Source organism: Tasmannia lanceolata, unplaced genomic scaffold (genome assembly GCF_043159265.1).
Source record: "Tasmannia lanceolata isolate RefF3 unplaced genomic scaffold, GAP_Taslan_0.1 ptg000023l, whole genome shotgun sequence".
In the NCBI taxonomy this organism is placed as follows: Eukaryota; Viridiplantae; Streptophyta; class Magnoliopsida; order Canellales; family Winteraceae; genus Tasmannia; species Tasmannia lanceolata.
Genome location: NW_027518700.1, coordinates 29296879 through 29307497, shown reverse-complemented (window position 1 = coordinate 29307497; position 10619 = coordinate 29296879).

Here is a 10619-nt window from a genome sequence, read left to right as displayed (position 1 = left end):
GAAGGATCAAATTCTTGCAAAGGAACATGGGAGGGATGAGAAATAGAAGGACAAACCCTCCATTCAAGAAGAAAGAAGAACTCGGTGATGGATCTTCTCAACCACGATGTTACGGTTGCAAGAAGCTTGGACACATTCGCCCGGATTGTCCATTCAACAATGAACCCACTTCAAACAACCGCTTCAAGAGAAGAGAAGGCAAGAAAGGAATGACCGCCACATGGGATGAGGAAATTGAAAGCGAAGGCGAACAAAATGATGGCGAAGATTGCTTGATAGCAAGGAACGTATGCTTCATGGCCTCAACAAACGACAACAATGAGGTAAACACTTTAAATGATGTTATTGTTTTAAAAGAAGTTCTTGATTCCCTACAAAATGCAAATGATGAACTTGAAATTCAATTTGATAAAATTGCATCACTTGAAAATTCTCTTGCTAACATGACAAAAGAATTTGGTTGGTTAAAAAAGGATCATGAATTTTTAGATGATAAGAATGAAAAATACAAAGTAGAAATTCATGAGTTAAATGCTTCTATCAAAATCTTAAATAAAAACCGACAAGAACTCTCAAATGAAAACAACAATCTAAAGCATGAAAATGGTAGATTATCTTTTGAGTATGATGAACTAAAGAAACTTTTTGAAAAATTTGAAAATAGTTCATTAAAATTGGATAGGCTTGTAAATCTTCAAAGAATGTCAAGTGACAAAAGTGGACTTGGACATAAATGGAACACCACAATATCCAACTATAAAACTAAACTTGAAAAGGTTTCTTCTAGCGGTACCAAAATTTGCTTTTATTGTGGTCTAGAAGGTCATTACAAGGTTGCTTGCTTACATGCTAAACAAGATAAGATTAAGTTGAACTCTAATGTGAAAACAAATGAACATAGCAAGATTAGGAAGATTTGGGTACCTAAGGGATCTCACTTGCCTATTCATATGTAGGTATGCCTTAAAAGCCATAACAAGAAGAACACATGGTACCTTGATAGTGGATGCTCTAGACATATGACCGGAGACCTTACTCAATTCGCATCCCTATCGCTCAAGGATGGTGGAGACGTTACCTTTGGAGATGATAAGAAAGGAAAAGTCAAAGGTGAAGGCACCATAGGTAACTCTACCTCTCCCATACATGATGTACTATTTGTTGATGGCTTGTCCCATAATCTTATCAGCATTAGTCAATTATGTGATAATGGTTTTGAAGTTGTCTTCAATCCCGATAAATGCATTGTTAAAAATAAGATAGATGGAGTAGTCAAATTCATAGGTTCTAGAGACAATAACATTTACACAATTGGATTAGATGATCTTAGACTCCAAAATGTAACTTGTCTTAATGCCATTAGTGAGGATTCTTGGCTATGGCATAGGAGGTTGGGTCATGCCGGAATGGATCTCATTTCGACCCTCTCCTCAAAAGAAAGTGTTAGAGGATTGCCTAAGTTCAAATTCATCAAGGATCACATTTGTAGAACTTGTCAATTAGGAAAACAATTGAAAAGCTCATTTGCACCTAAAAATATGATTTCAACTTCCTACCCCTTGGAGCTACTTCATATGGATCTTTTTGGACCAATGAAGACTAGTAGCCTAGGTGGAAAGAAGTACGTGTTTGTTGTTGTGGATGACTACTCACGATTCACATGGGTCATATTTCTAGCACACAAAGATGAAACTTATGAAAACTTCCTTACATTGTGCAATCAAATACAAAATGAAAAAGGTGTTGCTATCTCTTACATTAGAAGTGATCATGGAACTGAATTTGAAAATGTACATTTTGACACTTATTGTAATGAACATGGCATAAAACATAATTTTTCCGCACCTAGAACACCTCAACAAAATGGAGTAGTAGAAAGAAAGAATCGAACTCTCCAAGAAATGGCTAGAACTATGTTGCATGAAAATGATCTCCCTAGATATTTTTGGGCGGAAGCGGTTAGCACCGCTTGCTATATTATAAACAGGGTATATTTAAGGCCAATTTCTAAGAAAACACTTTATGAGCTTTGGAAAAACTTGAAACCAAATATAAGCTATTTTAGAGTGTTTGGATGTAAATGCTTCATTTTGAACATTAAAGATAATTTACACAAATTTGATAGGAAATCGGATGATGGAATATTCTTAGGGTATTCTTCTCATAGTAAGGCATATAGAGTATTTAATAGGAGAACCCTAGTAGTAGAAGAATCCATGCATGTGACATTTGATGAAAGAGAGCCAACAACACAAGAAATGCCACATGATGAGGATGAACCCATTGAACATCTTTTTCCAAAATTGAGTGCTCCTCCTCATGCATCAACAAGTCATACATTACCTAGTGAGGAAGTAGAAAATGAAAATGATGACTCATTGCCTAGGGATAGGAGAACATTGGTAGATCATCCTGAATCCCAAATTTTAGGTGATGCCACATTGCCAGTAAGAACTAGATCATACTATCGTAGTGTGAGTAACAATTTGGCGTTCCTATCCGAATTAGAACCAAAATCCATCAAGGAAGCTGAAAAGGATGAATATTGGTTGATGGCTATGCAAGAAGAGCTAAGTCAATTCGAAAGGAACAAAGTGTGGAGGCTAGTGCCTAGACCTAGTGATCATCCAGTCATTGGCACGAGATGGGTGTATAGAAATAAATTGGATGAAAATGGAATTATCACTAGGAATAAAGCTAGGCTTGTAGCCCAAGGGTACAATCAGGAGGAAGGGATAGATTATGATGAGACATTTGCTCCTGTTGCCCGTATGGAGGCTATTAGGATACTTTTGGCATATGCATCTCATAAAGGATTTAAACTATATCAAATGGATGTCAAAAGTGCCTTCCTAAATGGCTATATCCAAGAGGAAGTGTATGTTGAGCAACCTCCAGGTTTTGAAGACTTCAAACATCCAAATCATGTCTTCAGGCTTGATAAAGCTTTATATGGATTAAAGCAAGCTCCTAGAGCTTGGTATGAGAGGCTTTGCACTTTCTTAGTTGAAAAGGGATTCGAGATGGGAAAGGTGGATAAAACCTTGTTTATCAAAAGAGAAAATCATGATATCCTCCTTGTCCAAATCTATGTGGATGATACCATCTGTGGCTCAACTAATCAAAAATTGTGTGATGAATTTGCAATCTTAATGAAAAATGAATTTGAAATGAGCATGATGGGAGAATTAACCTACTTCTTAGGACTCCAAATTAAACAATACAAAAATGGAATATTTTTAAATCAAGAAAAATATACAAAGGAGTTATTAAAGAAGTATGGCATGGATAGCAGTAAGACATCAAGAATTCCCATGAGTACTTCTGCTAAGCTAGAAAAAGATGAATTTGGCAAATCTGTGGATCAGAAATTGTATAGGGGTATGATAGGTAGTTTGCTCTATTTGACAGCCAGCAGACCAGACATTATGTTTACTGTCTGTCTCTGTGCTCGATTTCAATCGGATCCTAAAGAATCTCACCTATCAGCAGTTAAGAAGATCTTCAAGTACTTAAGAGGAACCCAAAGTCTAGGACTGTGGTATGAAAGATCATCTTCCTTCACTCTCATCGGATATTCAGACGCAGACTTTGCTGGATGTAGAGTAGATAGGAAAAACACTAGTGGGACTTGCCAATTCTTGGGTAAATCACTTGTTTCATGGTTTAGCAAGAAGCAAAATTCAGTAGCTCTGTCCACAACAGAAGCAGAATATGTGGCAGCTGGAGCTTGCTGTGCTCAAGTCATATGGATGAAAAGCACATTGATGGACTATGCAATCAAAATGGAAAATATTCTCATCCAATGTGACAACACTAGTGCTATAAGCTTAACAAAGAACCCCATACAACACTCAAGAACAAAACATATTGAGATCAGGCACCACTTCATTAGAGATCACTCACAAAAAGGGGATATTTGCTTAAAATATATCAACACTGAAGAACAATTAGCGGATATCCTTACAAAACCCCTTAGTGATGATAGAATTTGCTATATCCGAAGTGCCTTAAACATATGGAGTGCGGATCAAATCAAAGAAATTGCCAAATAAATACTTTGTGCCTTTAACCAGCTTATCTATATAGTATTTATATATATAATCTTTGTTTGGTAGTATCTGCATGAATGAGATGTCAAATTTTTAATCTTAAAAATCACTCAATTGATATTCTTAGCCTTCTTAGTTTTTCTAAGTTGGAGAGGTATCTTCACTTTAATTAAAATACCTAACATCTTGACATATGTCAACATCTCGATCATGAACAGGTATATGTGCATTACTTGGTTATATATTTTTATACCATAAGCATTGATTTAGGGGGAGTTATCCACTCCTAAATTTTTTTTTACACCCTTTCTGTCGATGACAAAAGGGGGAGAAGTTTGAAATTGATTATCTATTCAATTGACTATATGCACCACTTGCTTATAACTTGTATCATTTATATGTGTGCATATATTGAGGGAGAGTTCAAGTATTCACTTGCCTACTATGTCACTCCACACACACCTCATAATCAATTTTGTTTGTCATCATCAAAAAGGGGGAGATTGTAAGCCCAAGGGTCTACTCTCCTATCTTGTTTTGATGATTCTAAACATAATTGATTGTGTTTTTGAATACTAATCAATTTGCTTTGAAGTGTTGTGTTTAAGATAGGATTGATCGTTGAAGAAACCAACACTCAACTTCGTCATGCTTAAAGGTGTACCAAACAAGAGCCAAAGGAGCTAAGTGTAGCTCACATCATCACTCAAGCAAGCATCCAAAGATGGAAGATCATTTGAAGACCAAAGCTAAAGAGGGATCGAAGATTGCATAGGTATCATTGTACATCCTTTCTCTTTAGATTTTCAAGTCAAGGCAAAACGTTTTCAAAGTGTTTTCAATTTGTTTTTCAAAGAACACTTAAGAACTTAAAATGGATTAGTGAATGGTTATGTGGTGGACCAACATGTTGGGACCCTCATAAACATTCCAAAATAACCATAGGAGTTGAGTTCCAAAAGCTAAAAATCAAACAAGCAATAAAAATCAAAATCTGCGGATTTTTAGGCTTCTCGGAACTCCGAGATTTTTTCTCGGAACTCCGAGAGTTCCCTCGGAACTCCGAGAAAAGGTCCAGTAGCGTCTGGACATTTTCTCGGAACTCCGAGAAAATTTCTCGGAACTCCGAGAAATGGTCCAGTAGAAATTTTACTTCTTCTGGCCGTTGTCTCGGAACTCCGAGAATATTTCTCGGAACTCCGAGAACCCTGCGACAGCTCAGAATATAGCCGTTGGGATTTGAATTAATTCTTGTATTTTGATATTTCCACCCCCAAACGGTCATATTCTTTGGAGAGGCTATAAATACAATATGTAGAGAAGTTTTTCTCACTCTCTTGATCATTTGAAAACATCCTTGAGCATCAAAGAAAACTTGCAACCTATTATTGCTTGAGATTTTTGTTTTCCCCAAACTTGCCTTGCAACTTGCAAATCTATTTGAGTTGGGATTTTAGAGCTTTCACTTGCAACCATCATTGAAGAGCAATCAAGGATCTACAAAGAACATCAAGCTTTCAAGAAGAAGCCAAGCTATTCAATCTTCATTCCTTGTATAGGTGGTTAGGGCATTCCTTATTTTAATTCCCTAGAGAGCAACCGCTTAGAACTCGGCGGAGAAGGAGAGTCTTTGTAAAGGTGTAAGGGCATCCTCATTTAATATCCCTTGGAAGTGTAACCGCCTCGGAGCCGGGCATCGTGGAGGTCTCCAATAGTGGAAATCCTTAAGGACGATCTTAAGAAGAGTGGAGTAGGGCTTTGCCCGAACCACTATACATCGGTGTGTTCTTTCTTGTCTTGCATTTCCATTATTAACTTTTAGTTTGACATTTCCTTTTTGTTTCTAATTATTTACACTAACCAAATATTTAACTAAGTGAAGAAAATTCCAATTAGGGTTCATAGGTAATTTTCAAAAGGCCTAATTTTGAGTTAAATTCAATTCACCCCCCCTCTTGAGTATTTCAGTTTCCAAGCAGCGTTGGTTTTTTCGTCCGGGTTGGTTTCAGACCAGGAGTGCGCTCCCGGTCTTTGCGGAGACGAGCCGTGGCGAACCAAGCAGCGAGTACCCAAGTTTTAGCGAAGTGGGTTTCCAAGCAGTGAGTACCCTAGTTTTAGCGAACTGGGTTTCCAAGCAGCGTTGGTTTTTGCGTCCGGGCTGGTTGCGGACCAGGCATGCCCTCCCGGTCTTTGCGAAGACGAGCTGTGGCGAACCTAGCAGCGAGTACCCGAGTTTTAGCGAACTGGGTTTCCAAGCAGTGAGTACCCGGTTTTAGTGAACTGGATTTCCAAGCAGCGTTGGTTTTTACGTCCGCGCTGGTTCCAGGCCAGGAGTAACCTCCCGGTCTTTTCGGAGACGAGCCGTGGCGAACCAAGCAGCGAGTACCCGAGTTTTAGCGAACTGGGTTTCCAAGCAGTAGGTACCTGAGTTTTAGCGAACTGGGTTTCCGAGCAGCGAGTACCCGAGTTCTAGCGAACTGGGTTTCCAAGCACTGAGTAACCGAGTTTTAGTGAACTGGGTTTCCAAGCAGCGTTGGTTTTTGCGTCCGGGCTGGTTCCAGACCAGGAGGGCGCTCCCGGTCTTTGCAGAGACGAGCCGTGGCGAACCAAGCAGCGAGTACCCGAGTTTTAGCGAACTAGGTTTCCAAGCAGTGAGTACCCGAGTTTTAGTGAACTAGGTTTCCAAGTAGCGTTTGTTTTGGCGTCCGGCCTGGTTCCGGAACAGGAGTGTGCTTCCGGTCTCTGCGGAGACGAGCCGTGGCGAACCAAGCAGTGTGTACCCTAGTTTTAACGAACTGGGTTTCCAAGTAGTGAGTACCCGAGTTTTAGTGAACTGGGTTTCAAAGCAGCGTTGGTTTTTGCGTCCGGCCTGGTTACAGACCGGAAGAGCGCTCCAGGTTTGTGCGGAGACGAGCCGTGGCGGACCAAGCAGCGAGTACCCGAATTTTAGCGAGTGGCGAACCAAGCAGTGAGTACCTGAGTTTTAGCGAACGGGGTTTCTAAGCAGTGAGTACCCGAGTTTTAGTGAACTAGGTTTCCAAGCAGCGTTGTTTTTACGTCCGGGTTGTTTTCGGACCAAGAGTGCGCTCCCGGTCTTTGCGGAGACGAGCCGTGGCGAAACAAGCAGCGAGTACCCAAGTTTTAGCGAAGTGGGTTTCCAAGCAGTGAGTACCATATCTTTAGTTAACTGGGTTTCCAAGCAGCGTTGGTTTTTGTGTCCGGGCTGGTTCCGGACCAGGCGTGCTCTCCCGGTCTTTGCGGAGACGAGTCGTGGCGAACCAAGCAGCGAGTACCGGAGTTTTACCGAACTCGGTTTCCAAGCAGTGAGTACCCGAGTTTTAACAAACTGGGTTTCCGAGCAGCGAGTACCCGAGTTTTAGCGAACTGGGTTTCCAAGCAGTGAGTACCCGAGATTTAGCGAACTGGGTTTCCAAGCAACGAGTACCCTAGTTTTAGCGAACTGGGTTTCCGAGCAGCGAGTACCCGAGTTTTAGCGAACTGGGTTTCCAAGCAGTGAGTTACCGAGTTTTAGTGAACTGGATTTCCAAGCAGCGTTGGTTTTTGCGTCCGGGCTGGTTCCGGACCAGGAGGGCGCTCCCGGTCTTTGCGGAGACGAGCCGTGGAGAACTAAGCAGCGAGTACCCGAGTTTTAGCGGACTGGGTTTCCAAGCAGTGAGTACCCGAGTTTTAGTGAACTGGGTTTCCAAGCAGTGAGTACCCGAGTTTTAGTGAACTGGGTTTCCAAGCAGCGTTGGTTTTTTCGTCCGGGTTGGTTTCGGAACAGGAGTGCGCTCCCGGTCTTTGCGGAGACGAGCCGTGGCGAACCAAGCAGCGAGTACCCAAGTTTTAGCGAAGTGGGTTTCCAAGCAGTGAGTACCCTAGTTTTAGTGAACTGGGTTTCCAAGCAGCGTTGGTTTTTTCGTCCGGGTTGGTTTCGGACCACAGGTGCTCTCCCGGTCTTTGCGGAGACGAGCCGTGGTGAACCAAGCAGCGAGTACCCAAGTTTTAGCGAAGTGGGTTTCCAAGCAGTGAGTACCCTAGTTTTAGCGAACTGGGTTTCCAAGCAGCGTTGGTTTTTACGTCCGGGCTGGTTCCGGACCAGGCATGCCCTCCCGGTCTTTGCGAAGACGAGCCGTGGCGAACCTAGCAGCGAGTACCCGAGTTTTAGCGAACTGGGTTTCCAAGCAGTGAGTACCCGGTTTTAGTGAACTGGGTTTCCAAGCAGCGTTGGTTTTTACGTCCGCGCTGGTTCCAGGCCAGGAGTAACCTCCCGGTCTTTTCGGAGACGAGCCGTGGCGAACCAAGCAGCGAGTACCCGAGTTTTAGCGAACTGGGTTTCCAAGCAGTAGGTACCCGAGTTTTAGCGAACTGGGTTTCCGAGCAGCGAGTACCCGAGTTTTAGCGAACTAGGTTTCCAAGCAGGGAGTAAACGAGTTTTACTGAACTGGGTTTCCAAGCAGCGTTGGTTTTTGTGTCCGGGCTAGTTCCGGACCAGGAGGGCGCTCCCGGTCTTTGCGCAGACGAGCCGTGGCGAACAAAGCAGCGAGTACCCGAGTTTTAGCGAACTGCGTTTCCAAGCAGTGAGTACCAGAGTTTTAGTGAACTGGGTTTCCAAGCAGCGTTGGTTTTTTCGTCCGGATTGGTTTCGGACCAGGAGTGCGCTCCCGGTCTTTGCGGAGACGAGCCGTGGCGAACCAAGCAGCGAGTACCCAACTTTTAGCGAAGTGGGTTTCCAAGCAGTGAGTACCCTAGTTTTAGTGAACTGGGTTTCCAAGCAGCGTTGGTTTTTGCGTCCGGGCTGGTTCCGGACCAGGCATGCCCTCCCGGTCTTTGCGAAGATGAACCGTGGCGAACCTAGCAGCGAGTACCCGAGTTTTAGCGAACTGGGTTTCCAAGCAGTGAGTACCCGGTTTTAGTGAACTGGGTTTCCAAGCAGCGTTGGTTTTTACGTCCGCGCTGGTTCCAGGCCAGGAGTAACCTCCCGGTCTTTTCGGAGACGAGCCGTGGCGAACCAAGCAGCGAGTACCCGAGTTTTAGCGGACTGGGTTTCCAAGCAGTTAGTACCCGAGTTTTAGCGAACTGGGTTTCCGAGCAGCGAGTACCTGAGTTTTAGCGAACTGGGTTTCCAAGCAGGGAGTAAACGAGTTTTACTAAACTGGGTTTCCAAGCAGCGTTGGTTTTTGCGTCCGAGCTAGTTCCGGACCAGGAGGGCGCTCCCGGTCTTTGCGCAGACGAGCCGTGGCGAACCAAGCAGCGAGTACCCGAGTTTTAGCGAACTGGGTTTCCAAGCAGTGAGTACCAGAGTTTTAGTGAACTGGGTTTCCAAGCAGCGTTGGTTTTTTCGTCCGGATTGGTTTCGGACCAGGAGTGCGTTCCCGGTCTTTGCGGAGACGAGCCGTGGCGAACAAAGCAGCGAGTACCCAACTTTTAGCGAAGTGGGTTTCCAAGCAGTGAGTACCCTAGTTTTAGTGAACTGGGTTTCCAAGCAGCGTTGGTTTTTGCGTCCGGGCTGGTTCCGGACCAGGGATGCCCTCCCGGTCTTTGCGAAGATGAGCCGTGGCGAACCTAGCAGCGAGTACCCGAGTTTTAGCGAACTGGGTTTCCAAGCAGTGAGTACCCGGTTTTAGTGAACTGGGTTTCCAAGCAGCATTGGTTTTTACGTCCGCGCTGATTCCGGACCAGGAGTGCGCTCCCGGTCTTTCCGGAGACGAGTCGTGGCAAACCAAGCAGCGAGTACCCGAGTTTTAGCGAACTGGTTTTCCAAGCAGGGAGTACCCAAGTTTTAGTGAACTGGGTTTCCAAGCAGCGTTGGTTTTTGCGTCCGGGCTGGTTCCAGACCAGGAGTGCCCTCCCGGTATTTTCGGAGACGAGCCGTGGCGAACCAAGAAGCGAGTACCCGAGTTTTAGCGAACTGGGTTTCCAAGCAGTGAGTACCCGAGTGTTAGCGAACTGGGTTTCCGAGGAGCGAGTACCCTAGTTTTAGGGAACTGGGTTTCCGAGCAGCGAGTACCCGAGTTTTAGCGAACTGGGTTTCCAAGCAGTGAGTAACAGAGTTTTAGGGAACTGGGTTTCCAAGCAGCGTTGGTTTTTGCGTTCGGGCTGGTTCCGGACCAGGAGTGCGCTCCAGGTCTTTGCGGCGATGAGCCGTGGCGTACCAAGCAGCGAGTACCCGAGTTTTAGCGAACTACGTTTCCAAGTATTGAGTACCCGAGTTTTAGTGAAGTGGGTTTCCAAGTAGCGTTGGTTTTTGCGTCCGGCCTGGTTCCGGACCAAGAGTGCGCTTTCGGTCTTTGCGGAGACGAGCCGTGGCGAACCAAGCAGTGTGTACCCGAGTTTTAACGAACTGGGTTTCCAAGTAGTGAGCACCCGACTTTTAGTGAACTGGGTTTCCAAGCAGCGTTGGTTTTTGCGTCCGGGCTGGTTCCAGACCGGGAGTGCGCTCCAAGTTTCTGCGGAGACGAGCCGTGGCGAACCAAGCAGCGTGTACCCGAGTTTTAGCGAACTGGGTTTCTGAGCAGTGAGAACCCTAGTTTAAGCGATCTGGGTTTCCGAGCAGCGAGTACCCTA